This window comes from Notechis scutatus, chromosome 8 (assembly GCF_049901735.1).
Source record: "Notechis scutatus isolate UNSWTSFEM ecotype Mainland chromosome 8, rNotScu1.2, whole genome shotgun sequence".
NCBI classification, from domain to species: domain Eukaryota; kingdom Metazoa; phylum Chordata; class Lepidosauria; order Squamata; family Elapidae; genus Notechis; species Notechis scutatus.
This window is the reverse complement of record NC_142016.1, coordinates 21,451,744-21,473,688: the sequence shown is the minus strand read 5'-3', so window position 1 is coordinate 21,473,688 and position 21,945 is coordinate 21,451,744. Positions and strand designations below refer to the sequence as shown.

General features: G+C 41.3%; 1 protein-coding gene across 6 annotated transcripts in view; it reads left to right on the top strand.

Annotated features, from left to right (window-relative positions):
- The first annotated feature begins 12,700 nt into the window (after window positions 1–12,700).
- Window positions 12,701–21,945, top strand: part of PHLDB3 (pleckstrin homology like domain family B member 3) — a 49,138-nt gene continuing 39,893 nt past the window's right edge. For 3 of the 6 annotated variants that reach the window (XM_087971066.1, XM_087971065.1, XM_087971061.1), the window contains exon 1: window positions 12,704–12,851. The gene's annotated coding sequence lies outside the window, so the exon portion shown is untranslated. Of the gene's footprint in view, window positions 12,852–21,945 lie in introns of all 6 variants that reach the window. The other 3 variants (XM_087971064.1, XM_087971063.1, XM_087971062.1) reach the window with 3 other exon arrangements.

The following is a 21,945-nucleotide window of genomic DNA, read 5'->3' as shown; positions in this document are numbered from 1 at the left end:
GCGGGATGGAGACTCGCTCCATATTCCAGAGCAGGAAGTGACTGGTTGGGAGTGAGTGACCTGGCCATGCCTACCCAGTCACACCGGTGGTTAAATTATTGGCTCCCGGTGTTTTCTGTGGGTAAATGGGTCCAAATGGCTCTTTGAGTGTTTAAGGTGCAGACCCCTGGGCTAGGGGGTTGCTCAAAATGACTGTCAGGATTCCAGCAATTGTTCTAATTAAATCATGATTCTCGACCCAAACTTCAAAAAACTTCAAAGGATTAATTAGAGGCGACATACTGGCACTGCCCTGTATGAAGCCAATTCTGGCATATGTTATTTACAGTCCCTGTGACCCTGTTTCCCCCCTCCCCTCTGGGTGTGTCATAAATCACATTCTCCAATTGAGCACGTTCACAGGCTGGGTGTCATCATTCAAGTTCCCCAATTAAATATATTCCCGGGCAAAAGCTCTGGTATTTTAGTTACAATCTTTTAAAGATAAAGAGTTGGAATGTCAACTCATAAAGCATTCCTATGCCTATTTTAGTAGTTACCAACAACAAAGCACTAATACATTTTCCGACAGGAAGTCGGATCAACCGATCAGCATGCAGGTCGCGCATCTCCACACAATGCATAGTTGAGATTTGGTAGGTCTACAACCCCCGTGCGACCTATGCTTTTATCAACCTCTTTGCAACATAGGCATGCGTCAAGCAGTGGCAGTCCGATCCAAATAAAAGCTTTCGTGAAGGAGGGAAGCGGATGGAACAGGATTTTATTTATTTTTATTTTGTCAAGCATGCATTTGATAATATATATAATGTATAAACATGATTATTAACACAAGAAATAGATATGAATAAAAGGGAATTTTAAGACAGGGACAGTAGGCGTGTTGGTGCGCTTATGCACGCCCCCTTACAGACCTCTCAGGAATGGGGTGAGGTCAACAGTAGACAGTCTAAGGTTAAAGTTATGGTGGGGTTGGGAAAGAGACCACAGAGTCAGGAAGTGAGTTCCAGGCATTGACCACTCTGTTGTTGAAGTCGTATTTCCTGCAGTTGAGTTTGATGCAGTTTACCCTAAGTTTGTTTTTATTGTGTGCTCATGTTGAGGTTGAAGCTGAAGTACTCATTGACAGGTAGGACATTGTAATGGATAGTTTTATGTACTATGCTTAGGTTGGACCGAAACAGAGGTGGTATTCAGCAGGTTCTGACAAGTTCTGGAGAACTGGTAGCAGAAATTTTGAGTAGTTCGGAGAACCGGAAGTAACCTTCCCCCTGGAGTGGGGTGGGAATGGAAATTTTGCAGTATCCTTCGCCTGTCACGCCCACCAAGCCATGCCACACCCACCAACTCACGCCCACAAGAAGCAGTAGTTAAAAAATTTGAATCCCACCACTGGACCAAAGGCGGCGTAGTTCTGAGTTATCTAAGCCTAAAATTTCAAATCTGGAGGCATAGGTTATTCTGTTGGGAGTAGAGGAGTGGAGGACTGTTCTCGTGAAATATTTCTGGACTCTCTCAATTATATTAATGTTCAATATGCAGTGCAGATTCTAGACAGTATTTGGGAATTGGTCTAGCAATTTCATGATTAAGTATAAAGTTTGGGAAGAGGGTCACAACTCCAGAGGTAGATCAAGGGGTCGCTGGCATGTTTCCTACTTTTTATTTATTCTTCTGATTCTGAATTTATTTATTTTTTTCTTTACATTGCAAATACTCCTAAGTAACATGCGCTCCCTTCCTATTCAAATTCAAAGCTGGGTCATAAGTAGTTCTGGGAGAAGAATCTCATAACTGAAAAGTCACTAAGCAAGCAGTCGTAAATCCATCTGTACCTGGGTTTTGCTAAGTCAGTTACACTTTCATGGAAATTGTGAATACGATCCCTCTAAGGCAGGGGCCTTCAAACTTGACAGCTTTAAGACTTGTGGACTTCAACTCCCAGAATTCCTCCTCAGGTCATGTTAGCTCAGGAATTCTGGGAGTTAAAGTCCACAAGTCTTAAACTTGCCAAGTTTGAAGATCCTTGCTCTAAAGTAAGAAACCTTCCTTTGTTAGTGTTAAGTGTGCGAATCACTTAGAATGAGGACAGTGGTGCCTGCTAAAAGAGCTGTAGTTTCAAGCGTTAACCTCCAGAGGGCAGGATTTGCCCACTAGAAATTCAACGAATAGAATATAGAATAATAACTTTATTGTCACTTTGAACGTACACAAATCGGCATGCATTAAAGTGAAATTTCGTTCCCTACAGCTCTCAAAGGGTCACCATCTCCTATATGCACTACATAACAAAGTTGTTATGTGAATTTCAACAAAGCTTCATTCTCTTCGATGGCTGAGGATCAGTGGTGGGATTCAAACATTTTTACTACTGGTTCTGTGAGCGTGGCTTGGTGGGCGTGGCAGGGAAAGGTTACTGCAAAATCCCCATTGCCAGCCCACTCCATGGGAAGGATATTGTAAAATCTCCATTCCCTCCTCACTCCTGGAAGGAGGTTACTATAAAATCCCCATTCTGTCCCCACTCCACTAACCTGCTTTCCAGCTCCATTCTCCTGTTCAGGGCAACCAAAGAAGACCCAGCCAATCAGCTGGGACTCAGGAGGCGGAGTATAGATGGGGGCGGGGCCAGTCAGAGGTGGCGTTTGCTGTTTCTCCAAACTATGCAAAATTTTCGCTACTGGTTCTCCGGAACTGGTCAGAACCTGCTGAATACCCTGGTCCTTCTCGTCATCTTTATAAACACAGGGCTTTGTCTGCCTAGATATAATCTTTGTTTTCCACAAATACTTTGACTTTTCCCCCCATTTTTTTTTAAGAACATTGCTGGGCTAAAGTTTCTGTTATCGCCAGTTTTACACTTTGTCCCTTGATTGTGTCCCTGAGGTGTTTATGGGAAACATGTTCCCTTTTTCTGTGGGGTTTGTTGGAAGGTCGCAAAAACGGATCACACAAACCCAGGACTCTGCAACCGTCATAAATATGAACCAATGGCCAAGCGGGCGAATTTTGATCATGTGACCACGGGGGACACTGCCACGGTCGTAAGTGTGAAAAATAGTCCTAAGTCACTTTTTCCCCCGGTGCGGTTGTAACTTCAAATTGTCACTAAATGAACGGTTGTAAGTTGAGGATTTACCTGTGCTTAAAAATCTTTTCAGATGTAGAAGGGGGGTGAAACATTCTGTACTCCCATCTCGTCTTCCCAGCTAAAACTGAAGTTTCCCAAGGGAAAAGACAGGTAAACACAGGAGAGTCGGACAGGATCAGACATGTTTTGATTGGCAGCCCTGCCCGACACAGGTGAGAGAAACTGCTTTTCCCCACAGGCCACAGACAGTGAGATTGTGCTGTGTTTGTGCAACTTGCCAAGGGTGGTCGTTCCATGCCGAAGCCGGGACGAGGCTTTCCCACTATTTTATTCTTATCACGGGCCTGGAAGTTCCACAGGGGATCGCTCCTTCTAAACCTTCTAAAGAGGAGAGGCACCCCAGAAATATGGGCTACGGGCCCACAACAACCTCAGACTACAACAAAGAGGAATATTAACAGAAGAAAGTGTTTGTAGCTCAGGGTTTAATGAAAATGTTTCACTTCCCACACAAGAAGCTTCTTCAGTTCTGACTGAAGAGTGGGGAATAGAAGGATGTATATTCTTTGCAGTCATCTGGTCATTGTAGCTTTATGTACAATGAGAGCTTAGGCACCGGAGACAAATTCTTTGTGTGTCCAATCACACTTGGCCCATAAAGAATTCTATTCTATTCTATTCTATTCTATTCTATTCTATTCTATTCCTATTCCTATTCCTATTCCTATTCCTATTCCTATTCCTATTCCTATTCCTTATTCTATTCCTATTCCTATTCCTATTCCTATTCCTAATTCTATTCTATTCTATTCTATTCTATTCTATTCTATTCTATTCTATTCTATTCTATTCTATTCTATTCTATTCTATCCTATTCTTTCTTATTATTCTAATTCTAATTCTTATTCTAATTTTATTCTCTATTCTATTCTGTTCTATTCTATTCTATTACTTATAATTCTAATTCAATTCTAATTCTAAAATTCTATCCTATCCTATTCTCACTTTGAGGGTTGGTCCTTAACTCTCTGACAGTCATTGAGGCCACTTGGGGATTTATCTGTACCTTCAGGGTCCTCTGAATCAGCGTGCAAATGGGTGTGGAACTTTCTCGGGACTGCCGAAGAAAGGACACACACTTCTATTCCCCACCATTCAAGTCAGAACTAAAGAAGCTTCTTGGAAGCGAAGCAAAATGTTTTCAAGGTGGAAAAAAAAACCCAAGAAAGTCCAGTTCCCTTTTGAAAAAAAAAAAACATTTTGGGGACAAACCATGACCCTGGATGATGGAAACTCTCCAGAGACATAAAACTGAAAGTGATTCATCTCAGAAACTGATACGGGGGAAGGAAAGTGTAAAAGGAGAAGTCTTTTGAACCGAGTTTGACTTCTAGGGACTTTACATACTTATTTAGGGAGCTTCCTTAGAAATGAGGAAGAATAGGGTGTTTTTTGTTGGGATTCTTGGTGATTCCCCATCTAAGTCCCATCAAATATTTTTCTAGGTTGGCCAAAGTTGGTTAGTGCTGTCCTACATCCAGATCTGGTCCTTCAGCACCGCTTCCGCTCCTCTGGCATCCTGGGCAACTATGACCATTAGTTGAGGAAAATAAGCAGGGGTGAACCTCCATGGCCAATGTCCGCTCCTTGGAGAATGCAGCAGAAGATACTTGGGGCCTCCTAGGGTAGGGTGAGAGCGTGTTCCAGCTCTTTGGGGGGTTTCATTAGCAAGAGCTTCATAAATATTCAAATACGTGTAGTGTTTCCTAATGTTGGCCATTTCTGGGTGTGAGGACTGCAACTCCCATAATTCCATTGCCAGCAGAGGCATTGATAAGAATTCCGGCAGTTGAGGTCTTCTCCAGCCCTTTACAAGAGCCAAAGCACTTGGCTCTACCAGTTGGCTTGGGGCTCCGAAGGAGAGGCTTCCTGTGGGGGGGCAGTTGATAGATTAATATCAGATCCCACCTGCTCCCCTACTCATCCTACTCACTCACTCCCTTCCCCACTTTCAGCTATTGCACTTTGTGTTTTTATATTCTTATAGTCTTTTATTTATACAGTTTTATCTTTTTAACATTTTAAAGCAGAGTCACTCAGTGGTAAGATGGGTAGCCAATAAATTTGATGAATATATTAGATAGATAGATAGATAGATAGATAGATAGATAGATAGATAGATAGATAGATAGATAGATGATAGATAGATAGATAGATAGATAGATAGATAGATAGATAATCTGATAGAAAGACAGACAGACAGGTGATAGTTGATAGATATAGATAATAAATAATAGATATATATATGGATAGCTGCTAGATAGATATCAATATATAGATAGATATCAATATATCAATAATAGATATTAATAGATAGATGATATAGATAGATGATAAATGATAAATAGATAGAGATAAATTGAGATAGAAATAGATGATAAATAATATTGATAGATAGATGATACAGATAGATGATAAATAGATATAGATATAGATAAATAGAGATAGATAGATAGATGATATAGATAGTTTATAAATAATAGATATTGATAGATGATATAAGATGATAGATAAATAGATGATAGATATAGATGATAAATGATAGATAGATAGATAGATAGATAGATAGATAGATAGATAGATAGATAGATAGATAGATAGATAAGATTGGGAAACACAACTTTAATATCTGCCAGACTGTGAGTCAGATTTCATCTGGGATCTTAGAACAGAAGAACAGGTCATGTCCACAAGGACTTTAGATCCAGTTTGCTGGAGGCCAAAGATGTAGATTAATAAAAGATCAGGCAGGAAATGATCCCATTGAGAAACACTTATCGTAAGTTTTGAAAGGAGAAGGTACAGCTGTCATCTACTGGGTGTGTGACCTATTTGGATGACTATTATCAATTATCATGGAGCAGCTTTGGAGGGAAATCCCAGGAAAAGGTGTGAAAACATCATCAAAGCAGAAAACATCGGATTTGGAGTGCCACGGATAAAACAGGACATGAACGCCCTTCCTGTGGCCACCTGTGTCCTTTTCCCACCCATGTTGTTTTGGGATTTATTTTAAGCTGACCACCAGAAGGGCAAACTAGGAAAAATACTGATCTGAAATTACGCTAAGGCACATTTTGTCTGGTTCTGGGTTAGCATGACACCTAAAATCAGCCACCGGCCTTTGTAAACCATGGTTGGAGATTAGCACATTCAAATGTTTTTCAACCTGAGCGAGTCTATGTTGTGTGGACTTCAACTCCCAGAATTTCCTAGCCAGGATAACTGACTGGGGAATTCTGGTGAGTTGTAGTCCATACAACCTGTAGCGTTAAAAGTTGAGTAACACGAGGGACGCAGTGGCTCAGTGGCTAAGATGCTGACCTTGTCAACCAGAAAGGTCGGCAGTTCAGCGGTTCGAATCCCTAGCGCCGCGTAATGGGGTGAGCTCCCGTTACTTGTCCCAACTTCTGGCAACCTAGCAGTTTGAAAGCATGTAAAAAATGCAAGTAGAAAAATAGGGACCACTTTGGTGGGAAGGGAACAGCCTTTCATGCACCTTCGGTGTTTAATCATGCCGGCCACATGACCACGGAGACGTTTTCGGACAGCGCTGGCTCTTTGGCTTTGTAACGGAGATGAGCACCGCCCCCTAGAGCCGGAAACGACTAGCCAATATGTACGAGGGGAACCTTTACATTTAACATGACTCGTATATTGTGTCATCTCTCAGCTAACAAGCAGAACTGAACTGGCTGTGGCTTAAAGCAGGGGACACCTCCAATGAATTAAAAGTAAAGAATATTCACTTGATTAATCTCTTGCCATGAATTTAATTTTTCCCTATTATTCCACTAAAGATAACTGTTTGATAATAACTTATGGAGATCTGATCAGAGGGCAAAGATTGCTTCAAAGGACTTTAGGCAGTTCTCAAACAACACGTTGTGCGAGTCTAACTTAAAGCAATGACTAATCCAGGATGGTCTATGGTGGGAGGGGTTGAAAGATTTGCGGTGGCGATACCCAGCAGCAAAGATCAGTCCCCGATTGCAAATTCCTAGATATAGTCTAATCTTTTAATATGAAATGAAATTATTTTGATTGTTGATATTGTAAGTTAGGTTTTAACATAATATGCCTCCCTGACTGTGATTAATATCATTGCCTCTTGTTTTGTGCGTTTTTTTAATACTTTGTATAGTTTTTTTTAATAATATTTGTTTTATAGGGATTTATTGATTTGCTCTGGGAGTTGAAGTTTATGCATCTTAAAGTTGCCAAGTTTGAAAAATGCTGTTCTAAACCATCTCAAACTAATGAGTCCAGATAGTCCTCAACTGCACCTGATTTTACAGGTGTTTTTGCCATGGTTGTTAAGTGAATGATGCAGTCATTAAGCGAATTCGGCTTCCCTTATCGACTTCGCTTGTCGGAAACTTGCTGGGAAAGTGTCAAATAGCAATCACACAACCTCAGCAAGCCGCAACCATTGTAACTACATGCCCATTGCCTGAATTTTGCTACAATCGTCATAAGTGTGAGGACCAGTTGTAAGGCACATTTTTTTCAGTGCCGTTGAAACTTTGAACAGTCACTAAACAAATGATCGTAAGTCAAGGACAACCTGTGAAAAGCAACAGTCCCAGAGGGCAACTGTACACAAAGGTGGGTGCAATTTCTCTGATATGTGGGAATTTTCTGTCTCGGTTCTAGGAGTATTCATAATGGGGGCAGGGTTGCACCCCGATCTGGAAGTGATAGAATGCATCGTTGTGACAGGAGGGAGTGGCTGCTCTTCCAGTTGGAACCAGACAGGCAGCTCTGCATTTTATTCTTATCAGTCTCCCACAGGGCATCTGTCTGCAGCACAGGAAGATATTCAACAAATGAATAGAGAAGAAAGAAAGAAAGAAAGAAAGAAAGAAAGAAAGAAAGAAAGAAAGAAAGAAAGAAAGAAAGAAAGAAAGAAAGAAAAGAAAGAAAGAAAGAAATAAAGAAAGAAAGAAAGAAAGGAAGGAAGGAAGGAAGGAAGGAAGGAAGGAAGGAAAGGAAAGGAAAGGAAAGGAAAGGAAAGGAAAGGAAAGGAAAGGTGACAGGAAAGAAGAAAGAAAGAAAGAAAAAGGAAAGGAAAGAAGGAAGGAAGGAAAGAAAGAAAGGGAAGGAAGGAAGGAAGGAAGGAAGGAAGGAAAGGAAAGGAAAGGAAAGGAAAGGAAAGGAAAGGTGGAAGGAAAGAGAAAGAAAGAAAGAAAAAGGAAAGGAAAGAAGGAAGGAAAGAAAGAAAGGGAAGAAAGAAAGGGAAGGGAAGAAAGGAAGGGAAGGAAGGAAGGAAGGAAGGAAGGAAGGAAGGAAGGAAGGAAAGGAGGAGGAGGAGGAGGGGAGGGAAGAGGAAAGGAATAAAGGGAAAGGAAAGATAGAAAAAGTAAGGGAAAGAAAGAAGGAAGGAAATAAAGAAGGAAAGGAGGAAGAGAGAAGAAAGAAGGAAAGAAAGAAAAGAAAGAAGAAAGGAAAGAAAGGAGGAAGAGGGGAGGGGGGAGGAAAGGAATCAAGGGAATGGGAAGGAAGGAAAAGGAAAGAAAGAAAGTCTCTTGAATTCACTTTATAGTTTCATAGTGCAGCCTTTGGCCTTATTGACTGAAGATAATTAGCCAGGCAAACAGACCAGACAAGGATACGGATATAAAACAAACAGTTTGCCCAGTGAATGCACTGTTAGAAGCCGGCATCCAGACCAGCTTCTGTTTCTCTACCAGCATTTGTGTTAGTTTTTTGTTCTTTTTTGCATGACAGTTGTCTAAACCAGGGGTCTCCAACCTTGGCAACTTTATGACTTCTGGGAGTTGAAGTCCACAAGTCACAAAGTTGCCAAGGTTGGAGACCCCTAGTCTAAACTGCCTCCTGTCTCCCAAGGCCATTCCCACATCCCATTATAGGCTTTCATGACAAGATTGAGATCGTGAATTTTTTTAACCTTTTCTTCCCTAGATGCTGCTGCCTCTCTCCCTCCCTCCCTGCTTCCTATCCTTAATACAGATAGTCCTTGACTTACAACAGTTCACTTAGCGACTGTGCAAAGTTACAGCGGCACTGAAAAAGTGACTTATGACTGTTTTTCACACTTGCGAACCGTTGCAGCATCTCCATGGTCATGTGATATAAATATGGATGGCAATTGACTCATATTTATGACCATTGCAGTGTCCTGGGGTCATTTGGGACCTTCTGACAAGCAAAGTCAATGGGGAAGCCACATTTACTTAACCACCGTGTTACTAACTTAATAACTGCAGTGATTCACATAACAACGGTGGCAATAAAAGTGGTAAAATGGGACAAACTTCACTTAATAACTGTTCTCACCTAGTGACAGTGCTGGTCGTAAATCAAGGATTACCTGTACTATCCTTCTCTCCTCCTCATAATTGTTAGCGAAATACTCGTTTCTTCCCTCCGCTGTATAATCTCATTTACAGCTGGTTTTCTCTAGTGCCAAACCTAAGAGCAAATATTATTTCAGTCCATTTACCTCTTGGCAAAAAAAAAAAAAGTTGCATCACGCAGAAAGGCAGGTAACAGGAAACGGATAAACATAGTTATGATTTGAGGTTTAACAGATAGGTTTCCCTTTCTTTCGGAACAGCCAAATCATGAGTTGCACAAACAGACACACACAGATACCATCAATTAAATTTATTCAGCTTTTCCCAACATGATCACATGGGTGTGTGTTTCCAAAAGATAATATATATATATATATATATATATATATATATATATATATATATATATATATATATATATATATATATATATGTGTGTGTGTGTGTGTGTGTGTGTGTGTGTGTGTGTGTGTGAGCTATGCTGCGCTATTCAGCTTTGTTCAGGTATTTTCCACGTCATTATAGTTGTGCTTTTAAAGTTGTAGCAACGTTTCAGCAGAATCTCATCTGCTATCATCGGGCTTCTATATTGTGTTTGTCGAACGAATACAATACAGAAGCCTGATGATGGCAGATGAGATTCTGCCGAAACGTTTCTACAACTTTAAAAGCACAACTATAATGACGTGGGAAAATACCCGAACAAATATATATATGGATGTGTGTGGATGTGTGTGTGTGTGTGTGTGTTCCAGCATAACTCTGGAACACCTCAAGCAATTTGAACCAAACTTGGTACACAGATTACTTACTCTCTGGAAAGAAATACTGTGGGGGTAAGATACCCCTAACACCCTTCGGGGCGTGTGTTCTTAAGATACAGCCAGTTGTGCCTTCAAATGGTTTCTACCGTATTGCCTTCAAATGGCTTCTACTGTACAGCACTGTGGAGTTGCCATGGTAACGGCTTCACAGTACTCCACACGGGGGCTCTCTCTGGTAACGGGGAAAATCCAACATTACAAATTATGTTTGTCCCGGGTTGCCGAAATCAGGGCTTTTTCTGTGTAATACAGGATTAGGATAAATAAATACCTGGGCAACACTGGGTTATTGGTTAGTCTAACATAAAATAATATGCCCCCAGGAACATAAAAAAAAAACCTCTCCCCAATTGGTTGGATCCTGAATTTTGTAAGTCTTTGAGGATGTATCTGGTAAGTAGATTAACTCGTTTAATGGGGCTTTTTGTAACATAACAGTGGTTGTGTGGATTGAAGCACTGGCTGGAGAATTCTGGGAGTTGAAGTCCACAAGTCTTAAAGTTGCCAAGTTTGGGGACCCCTGCTCTAGAGGAAGGCTAGAATTAAGGTTTTATTGTTCTACTACAACATTTTTCAACATTTACTATGCTGGCTGGGGAATTCCGGGAGTTGACGTCCACACACCTTCAAGTGACCACAGTTGAGAAACTCTCCATTAAGAGATAAAAGAGAAATGACATTTCAATCCTTGGAAAACTAATGTGAAGAAAAAAAAAGACTAACATAATCCTGCTTTGATGTATGTGGTATAAAAGAAGCAGAGGGAATGCTGGCTGGGGAATTCTGGGAATTGAAGTCCCTACATCTGAGTTTGAAAACCACTGGAGCAAGGGAAAATGTGAACGGTGAGATATTAGGGCAGTTTAGAAAAAGAAGAAGATTCCAGATCCTTGGGAAGTACTTGACAGGTGGATTAAAAACACCAGGTCTAGTCTAAACATCTGGCCGATTGTGCGGTCGACAACGACAACAGCACAAGGGGGAAAAAAACAGAATCAGATTTGCAGGGTGGAGTCAGTTTTCCTGCCACCTCCTTACCTGCCTCCACAGGTATTCATTATATGGTAGCCTAAATAGCCATTTCCTCTATTATTAAGGTACAAGCAATATATAATTATTCAGTAGAAATGATGGCTGCCAGTTGTGGGAAACAGAAGCCACTTGAATGGAGAAACGGGCACAAGAAAGTTCCTTCTTCCTGCTCTTTTTCTTGTAAAGGTAACTACAGGTAGTTCTCAACTCACAAACTTTCGTTTACCAACCAAAGTCACAACGGCACTGAAAACACTGACTTATGACCGCTCCTTGCACTTATGGCTGTCCCAGCATCCTCCCCCACCCCCCAAATCACATAATTTGGGCATGTATTTCCTGCTTGGGCAGGGGGTTGGACTAGATAACCTACAAGGTCCCTTCCAACTCTTTTAATCTATTCACGACGGTTGTTAATAACACGTGATCACCTTTTGTGACCTTCCCAGCCGGCTTCTGCTAAACCGAGTCAATGTGCGGGAAGCCAAATTCACTCAGTGACCACAGGATCCACTTAACAACTCCAATCCTGCTGGCTGGGGAACTCTGGGAGCTGACTCAGTTCAGCTTTCAAGAAGAGATCAGACTGCCATCTGTCTGAAATGTTGTAGGGTCTCCTGCTTGGGTGTGAGAGGGGGGGAATTGGACTAGATGACCTTCAAGGTCCCTTTCCAACTCTGTTAATCTGTTATCCTCCTAAAGTTTGAAAAATGCTTTAGAGATTTTTAAGTGCTGAAAGCTCTGACCAACACGGCTTTCGATCCATCCGCAGTGGGCAACTTTTAACCAAATGACAGCGTTGGAAGGGGCCTGGGAGGTCTTCTAGTCCAACCCTAACCCTGTTTACCATTCCAGACAAGAGTTTGGTAGTCCAATCTCTTCCTAACACTGGTCTAAAACTTCCAGCAATGCAGCAGGGCCCAGAATGCAGAATGCTGGGAGTTGTAGTTCAGGCATCCTCCAGTCCAGAAACCTCCACTAGTTCTTTGACATAAAGACGTCAGAAATATTTGAACTTGTCTGCCAAAAAGAAAAAAAAAAAAAAAACAGCAACCTTTGCACCCAGTTCTCTCCCTGCTTGTCATCTGCTGCTGAATTCCCCTCTTGGGATATAAGCTGCCATTCAAGAAGCCACTTTTTTCCTCTCAGGCCAGAGCTCCCCCACACACCCCCAAAAGCACAGCTGGGATTTTCCTAGTCTTCTTCCTCCCTCGCCCCAAATTCAATTCAGAGCAAAACTTTTCCAGGGCAGCCAGTTCTTTCTCTTTCTCCCCCCCCACCCAATAACCCCCTTCCAGCGAGCCCTATGATGTCACGGGTTTTGTTTTTCCAAAGCAGGGTTGTAAAACTTGTTTGAAAAAAAAAAAAACCAGGAAGCTGAGCGGCAGCTCCTTCAGGCTGACACTGCAGGCTGAAAACTCAGCCGTTCCACTTCTGAGCAGGAAAGAGGAAGGCAGGCACCCCCAAGAGGACGGACAGCCGCCCGGGCGGCTTGCAAATTGCAAGAAACGGGGCCCCTACCAGGTGAGTGACAGCTGCCTATCACCTTGGGATAAGGAAATCCCCCCCCCTCCCATGACAAAGGGTGGTGGTGAGAGGAGCCAGGAGTAGCTGGGCATGCAGGTAAGGGGGAGGGGGAAAGAGGAAACGCAGGTGCGGAGAGTAGAGGAGAAAGACTGAAGGGCAGCCCTGGAAAATAGACCCCTACCCACCTCACTACCTATCACCTCGTGGATGAGGACAGCATCGGATTGGATTGGAAGGGAGCAACTGGATCCAGGAAGAGAAAGTAACGCTTTCTCCTGGGTTGAGAGTGAATGAATGCTTGCTGCACATGATGGTCGCAGTAGCCCAAAGACTAAAAAGTACATCTCCTGGCCATCCAGATTCAGCCTATGCCCAGATGCTGCTTATAGAAGTACCTAAAAACAGGGACAAACAGGCTGAAAAACAGCTTCTATCCCAGAGCAGTAATTATATGTTGAATTCTACTGTATTTAGTGCAATATTAATGCAATTTCAGGGGGTTTTCACTTCAATTGCATGGAATGTGAAGCATGTGTGTTTTTGTTTTATTTTTATAGTTTTATTTTTATGATATACACCGAAGATGGCATTTAATTTCGTGCTACAGGGTGCAGAAGGTTATGTGCAGAAGGTCGGTCCAGTTCTGGTGGGCCAATATCCAGCAGAGCATTCTGTGTCACTACAATTCATTTAACTTTTAGATAGTACTACCTTGCTGATATTAATAGGCACCTTCAACTCTATTGTAATTTTAGACCTCGATATAATTTTAGGGTTTACATCATCACTTAATAGGGGCTGTAATCTGGATTTCACCTATGAGATGCGAGTTGCTTTACCAATGTATTTTAACACAGCCTTAGATTTTATTCATTTATGATCTTTGCCTGGTCTTGGACCGCAGTAAATGGGATTGAATGGATTGAATGAACGCTCTGTTCTACTCAGAAAAAATAAAATAACTCCAGTATCTCCCAGACTGGAATGGGGGGACCTGGTGTTGGATGTTTCTTGAAGGCCAGGCATGGAGAACTTGGGAAGGGTCAGAGGTAATGACTTTATGGATTCCTGGCAAATGGGGCAAATTGTCTGGGGTTCGTCCCCTGGGAACACAGGCAGAATGGGGTCTCCAAATAAGGTTACTGTCTTCCCAGAAAGTTGGATTCCTTCATGCGTAGCGTTCAAGGTCCGAAGCAAGCAGTACAAAAGATGCATTTGTGGTTTTTTTTCCTGGAGTTTGAAATGGTGGAGCTGAATCGAAAGTTTTCCATCCGTAGAAGAGATGAAAGTGGTTGTGGGTCGCTCTGGGAGTCTGGAAAGAGGAAACCAAAAGGGATTCATGCACAGAAGGGTTTAAAAGAGAAACATCTCCCGTGCTTGAAAAAAAGCATGTGCAAGTTGTGACAAGGATGGCTGTCAGTCAGGGTTATTCTGAGCAACGTTGACTTTTCCCAGGAAAATGTGCATCTTCTAGAGGCTGGTAATATGATGTGAAGGCAGAAAGGTGATTGAAAAGTTTTTTTTTTTTATAAAAAGATAAAGAGTTCTGGTAGGTAGGAGAAAATTGCACCATAAAAGAAGTCATGAGGAAGAATTATATATGCACAGCATTGGAAAAAATGAGAAACCGTCCATAGAAGAAGATGTAGTTTAAAAAAATAACCAGATTGTGCAGAAATGGATAGGTTGACATTGAAGATAAAAGATAAAGAAGATGCAGAATACTTTCAACCATGGGGTTTATTTTATCAATGGCTGAACAATAGAAGTAGAAATTGGAAAAATAATGTTAGGTAGGCTTTATGTTTAATATTATATTATACCCCATTGTGGAAGCAAATTAACCCAGACTATTCATAAAATACTTATGTATGTTAAGGAAAATATATAAATAAATTGTTAAAAAAAGAAGAAGTCGTGTTGGAGCCCAGCCAGTAGGAAATGTGTCCTGGTGGGTTGTACCAAGACACTACAATCATTTTTTTAATGTGATATGTGTACAGGTTTCTCCCTTGCTCAACTGGCTTGAAAATAGCTGAGCAAAGCAGTTTATCCCAGCGGCCTGTACGGAGTGCCACAAGGATTTAAATCAGGATGTTAAGTTTCTGGAGCAGAGACAAATCTCTTGGTTAAAGGGGATTTTGACGTCAGTCTGGTAATGCTCTTGCCATGAAAAACAGACTTTCTGTCCCGTCCTTGAGACTTAGGGAAATTTATAGGCTGTTTATCCTTAAAGCAACCCACGAAAGGCAGCTAGGCTAAGCAAACAAGACCTTGTCCAAGGTCTTTATGGAAAGAGAGAGATCTTTCTCTCCACGTATACCCTGTTTCCCCAAAAATACGACCTACCCTGAAAGTAAGTCCTAGCTTGATTTTTACATGTGTGCCCAATAGAAGCCCTAACCCCAAAATAAGCCCTAATTAAGATCCCGCCCACTCCAGAGTGCACGGCTAAAAATTAAGCTAGGGTGCAGAGGGGAGGATGGAGCTGCCCTACTACTAACCTTTGGACAGTTGTAGCCAGGCCTCGCACCCCCTGACACCTGCCTTGCCAACCCATTTCTTCTGCAGCCGGCAAGGCTGGCAAGGCTCAGATCAATCCGGAGCTCTGTTATTGGCTGCAGAAGAAGAAGTTCCTGAAGGCCTCTGACAGCGAAAAGGAGATTGGAGGCGATGCGCACAAGTGAGGTTAGTCAGTGGGTGACATCCCCGGAAAATAAGACCTAGTGCCTTTTTTGTTGGCAAAAAAATAAGACAGGGTCTTATTTTTGGGAAAACATGGTAAAACTGGAGGCTTTATTTGAGATTCTACGTGGGGGGGATGACTTAAGAGTGGTCAGGTTTGGTTGATAAATCAGTTAAACACAAACACACACACACAAAGTGCCTCTGATTGAATTGTGCAGCAGATTTGACACTTTAGTTTACCTTATTGATTGGCCCTTGGGCCATATCCAAGTGCAGAGTTCCAGACATAAATTATTACTTAAAATCTGATGAAAACCATTTAAATTGGAACTGGATAAAATACAATTTAAAATGAAATTGGAATAAAGATTGGACACCTTGTTCAGTGAATGAGGGAGGAACTTTGGTTTGTGCCCTAGTTCATTAGAAGTCTTTATGCAGAAGGTGGAGGATTATCTCCCAGGGTGGCCTTTTTGTCTGGTTCAACGCTGAGCTACAGCAACATTTTTAGACCTTGGCAATTTGAAGATGGGTGACTTCAACTCCCAGAAGCATGGTGGCTGTGGAATTCTGGGAGCTGAAGTCCACCCACCTTAAAGTGGCCAAGGTTGAAAAATAATGATTTAGACTAGAGATCTCCAAACTTGGCAACTTTAAGACTTGTGGACTTCAACTCCCAGAATTCTCCAGCCAGCTATGCTGGCTGGAGAATTCTGGGAGTTGAAGTCCACAAGTCTTAAAGTTGCCAAGTTTGGGGACCCCAATTTAGACTATGATATATAAAATTCTACCCCCACTAGGAGAAAACACATTCTCCTATGCAGGCAGACCTCAACTTACAATCATTCATATAGTGATCATTCAATTACAATGGCACTGAAAAAAGCAACTGACAACCTAGTCCTCGCACTTGCGACCATCGCAGTGTCCCAACTATCACATGATCAACATTCAGGTGCTTGGCAACCAGCAGGAATTTACGATGGTTGCAGTGTCCCACGGTCATGTGATCGCCCTTTGCGACATTTCCAGCCAACTTCTGACAAGTTGGACACTGAATTTGGACACTGAATTTGCTTATCAACCATGCGAGTCATTTAACAACCGCAGTGATTTGCTTAGCAACCGTGGTTAAAAAAAAAAAAGTTTGCAAAATTGGTGACTCACTGAACAACTGTCTTGCTTCTCCAGCTTAGGCGGGGGGTTGGACTAGATGACCTATAAGGTCCTTTCCAACTCTGGTTATCTTGTTGTTAATAGCAGAAATTCTGGTCCCAGTTGTGATCATAAGTAGAGGACTGCCTAACCTCAGAGTTCAAAAAACAACATGAAATAGGACAAGGCAATCTTTTCCAACTTTTCCAACTTTAAGATGTGTGAACTTCAAGTCCCAGAATTCCTCAGCCCGCATAGCAGGCTGGGGAATTCTGGGGTTTGAAGTCCACACATCTTAAAAGTTGGAAAAGTTGAGAAACACTGGGACAAAGAGTCTCCCAACAAAGAGATTAGAAGTTCAGTCGTGGATGTCTTAATTGTAACTAAGGTTGTGTGGGGAATTCTGGGAGATGAAGTCTCCACCTCTTAAAGTTATCAGTAGCAATAGCATTTAGACTTATATACCGCTTCACGATGTTTTGAGGCCCTCTCTAAAGCAGTTTACAAAATCAGGCAATGAAAAACAGGATCTAGAGCCATGATGGCGAACCTATGCCTTAGGTGGCACGTTGAGCCATTTGTGCCGGAACGCAAGCTGCAGGCAAACTTACCTCACTGCGCATGCGCGTGCCTCACAGCTGATTCTCAGCCGGTTTGAGGCCTTTTTTGGCCTTCCAGAGGCTTGAGGAAGGCTTCTGCAGGTTTTGCAGGCCGAAAACTAGACCTGTTTCGTCGCTTCCAGTATTTCCAGAAAAACAGAAAGGCGTGGGGGTGGGGTGCAGATTGCGTGCACATGCATGGGGGGCGTGCATTGCTTTCTGCGTGCTGGCACATAAGCGCGAGCGTGAAAGCACGCACACAATTTTTGGCACAGGAGCCCAAAAAGGTTAGCCACCACTGATCTAGAGGTTTGAGATTCTTCCATTTCTGTCTCCAGATCTATAAATGACAACTGTTTATATGTGTACAGGTGTTTCTCTTCTCTTTCAACAGGAGAGTATTTGCTGTTACAAACACCCGCCTCAGAACAATTACTTTTATTTGTACATACATAGCCACACAGATTTCATGACTGAGGAATCCTTCAATGAAAGCTACATGATTAGTATCTCTGGGTTTATTTAATTAGGTAGCATTCCTGGTGAGGAAGGCATGGGTTTATTCACTCTTGATTAGATTCTTGGGCGAGGAATTATAAATTTTAAGGTGGGGCTGTGGGCTTTGATCTTCCTAAAACAAGTTAAAAGTTGTTTGAGATTTCAGAGCAATGGACCACATTCCTAGTGTGGTACAGTACACAAATGTCTTAATTGTTAAGGTGGGCCTTAATAGTTCTGCAAGGTGATTTCCTGGGCCAAATTAAGCAAATACAGAAAAAGGAACAGATAGCTTGGCTGCCAAATATTTAATTCCTGCTCCTTAGCAGTGGCTAAAACTTGAGGTGTGTGAGCCAAATGATGCTGTTGTTGGTCATCTTGTAATAAAGAGTTGCATTAATCAGCTGCCACAGAAATTTAGGGACCAACCACTGGCATTTTATCCCCGCTAAGGTTGGTTATCATACTTAACGGGGGTTGAAGGCACAACTGTTTTTTTTTTAATTTACTCTGCTGTGGGTGAATGTATATCTCTTTCTCCTGTTTATACAAATATTTAATTAAAGGTCAAGTAGCTAATAGTGAAATAAAACAAACACCAATGAAAGGGAAAGGAATCTGTAAATACATGTAAAATAAGCTTCACCCAGAAGCAAAGGTTGAAGTGAAAATTATAATTATACAATTATAAAAAACAACAACAACCCAACACTACAGGTACAGGAGGCCTGGATTTAGAACCACAGCATTTTTATCCTTAAGTGAGAACATTAGTTAAGTGAGCCTTGCCCCAATTTTATGACATTTCTTTTCACAATTGCTAAGTGAATCACTGCAGTTTTAAAGTTAGTAACCTGGTTGTTAAGTGAATCTGACTTCCCCATTGACTTTGCTTGTCAGAACATTGCAAACGGGGATTGCATGATCTCGGGATGCTGCAACGGTCATAAATATGAACTTGTTGCCAAAGATCTGAATTTGGATCATGTGAACATGGGGATGCTGCAAAAGTCGTAACTGTGAACACGGTCGTAAGTCACCTTTTTCGGTGCCCTTGTTTAGTTAGGTTAGTTTAGTTTACTTGCCAATTGTTTACAAATAAAAGGTTACGTTGTGAATACATGAAATGTCAAGAAATAAAACACTTCAAAACACCTCGCATAACAAACCCCCTCAAACATCTTCAGTGTACATTATGACTATGAAAATAAACACAAGCACACATCCTTCACATTCTATACACTGAATTGAAAACCCCTGATACTGCATTAATATTGCCCTATACAGTAGAATTCAATAGAGTTACTGCCCTGGGATAGAAGCTGTTTTTCAGCCTATTTGTCCTTGTTTTTAATTATTGTCCTGTACCGTCTGCCAGATGGTAATAGTTCAAAAAAAAAAAGGTGCCCAGGATGAGATGGATCTTTGAGAATGTTTTGGACTTTCTTAAGGCATCTTAAGAGCTATAAAACTCTTCCAAAGAGGCGAGAGGGCAACCAATGATCTTCTGGGCAGTGATGTTAACCCTCTTGTGACTTCGAATGGTCACTAAATGAACTGTTGTAAGTTGAGGACTACATGTATTGTTTAGAAAGAGAAAGAAAGAAAAAGAAAAAAGGAAGAAAGGTAGGTAGGAAAAAAGGAAAGAGAAAGAAAAAAGACAGGGAGAGCAGGAGGGAGGGAAGAAGGAAGGAAGGGAGGGAAGGAAGGAAGGAAGGAAGGAAGGAAGGCAAAAGCATTCTAATAGCCTCTCTCTTTTTTTCCTCTATCTCTCTCTTCCCTTTAACCCCTGATTGTTACTTGAATATTTCAGAGTATGCTTTGGACTTCTGTGATCATTGCTCATTTTTATTTGGTTCATTTTAATTATATTTTAAAGTCGTTTTTCTTCCAAATGTCTACTCTAAATGGCTTAGCTTACACGTCTGTGGGACATGTATATAAGGGAACCGATCCCGCTTGAATTTAATTAGGCTACAGCAGTCAACTTTTCCACTGCTGTGTCCTCTTGTACTCCGATTACAGTCTCCCAGTCTTGTATTGTCAGCAGGGTTGGTGTGTGTGTGTGTGTGTTTGTGTGTATCTTAATGGCTTTATGCTCTCTTTGATGGCCTGATTGCTTTAAACAGGCCATAAAGAGAAAAGGAAGAAAATAAAACCCCATGGTAATAACTTTCTGGAAATATCAGGCCACCAGCTTCACCTCTCACCTCCCTTTTGTTTATTAATCCAAAGGAACTGAGGCCTTTGGCAGGTATGCATTATTCATAGGCCACTCAGTTCTTCATGACAACACTTTTATCCGTGGGTAGAAATAAAAGTGAGTCGCAGCATATTAACTCGGTGTTTCTCAAACTTGTAAGACCTGTGGACTTCAACTCCCAGAATTTTCCAGGCTTGCTCATGACTTCAGTCAGCGTGCTGGCTGAGGAATTCTGGGAGTTGAAGTCCAACTTGAAGCCAAGTTTGCAGAACATCGATCCATTCTGACGAACCCATCTCACAATCTGTTTAGGAAGTCAGCTCCTTCCTTGGTAAGCAGTCTTCTTAAAGAATCTGGGATCTGGACAAACCTTTTTATATTTATTTTTTTTATGTATGTTTTATTTGTAATTTTCCTTTAACATATTTTGTGGACAGTGTATTGTCTGGGTCAATATAGTTTTTACACAATACTAACGATAACAGTACAATTAAATATACATAATCATAGTCTTCCAACTTCTAAACTTAACCTTAGACTGTCTACTATTGACCTCACCCCTTTCCTAAGAGGTCTGTAGGGGGTGTGCATAAGCGCACCAACGTGCCTACCGTCCCTGTCCTATTCTTTCTTTTTATTTTTCTTATATGTACCCATTTCATGTATTCATAACTATGTACATACTTATACCTATTATCTTGTAAGCGATTGACAAATCAAAATAAATAAAAATAAATGCACATTGTAATTATAGTAAATTCTATTATATATATACCATCGTGTGTAATACTATTTTCCCAATTTGTACTCTCTACTTTTTTTTCTTCTAATTTTAATACGGTCACCATTTTGAAAAGTATTTCATCTCTATCCATCCTCTCCTTTCCCTTTTTAAAATTTCATCAATTATTGACTTTTTGGTAACTCTTTCATTGATTTGTCTGCAAACCTTTCTATATTTAATCAGTATATTTATTTACACCTGCCTTGTTCCATCTTGGAACTCAAGGAGCAGGCTGGGCGTTCTGAAAAGTTAACCTGGTGAAGATCAGGTTCACCCACTGTGAGTAGCTTTTATTTCTAAATGTCCATCTGTGCATTTACATCCCTTGTGCAAATCTTATGCAAATCTATGTCCTGTTTGCTTATTTCAGGAGGAGCTTTTCTTATGTCTCAAGTTAGAAGTAGATCTTATTTGCAAAGCAGGACATGTAATTTCTATCTTTTTCATATAGTGGCTTCTAAATCCCATTGCCCTTTGTTTCCAATTTCCCAAACCCAGACTGGATGACAAATAGATTTTTGGCTGAGGAAGAGAACAGACAAAGGAGCTTGCATGAAATAAAGTTGATAAAAGTGTTGGAAACTTAGATATTTTTGTGGATTCAAACTATGAATTCAAAAGGCAGGGTGTGTGTGTGTGTGTGTGTGTCACATGTATAATTAATCTGGACAAATTCACGCCGTACAATATACACCTGGATATTGGGATATACAATATGCAGTGTTAGGCCAGTTGGCACAATTTGCTTAGCTGATGTTTAGCTGGGTGAGCATGTTATGCATTCCGGCTAGTCCTCCTGTTCAGCATTCAGGTGCAGAGCAGTGTTTCTCAGCCTTGGCAACTTTAAGATGTGTGAATTTCAACTCCCAGAATCCCCCAGGCAGTATTATTGCAAAGCACCTGACGGCAGAACGAAAAGTAACAGGTGGAAGATCATTAAAGAGAGATCTATCTTAGAACAAAGGAGAAATTTCCTGCCGTTGAGAACAATCAATCAGTAGAATGGCTTGCCTTCAGAAATCATGGATGCTCCGTCACGGGGAGGTTTTTAAGAAGAGTTTGGACAATCATCTGTCTGAAACGGTATAGGAATTTCCTGCTTGAGCAGAGGGCTGGTCTATAAGACCTCTGAGGTCCCTTCCATCCCTGTTATTCTGTATTCTA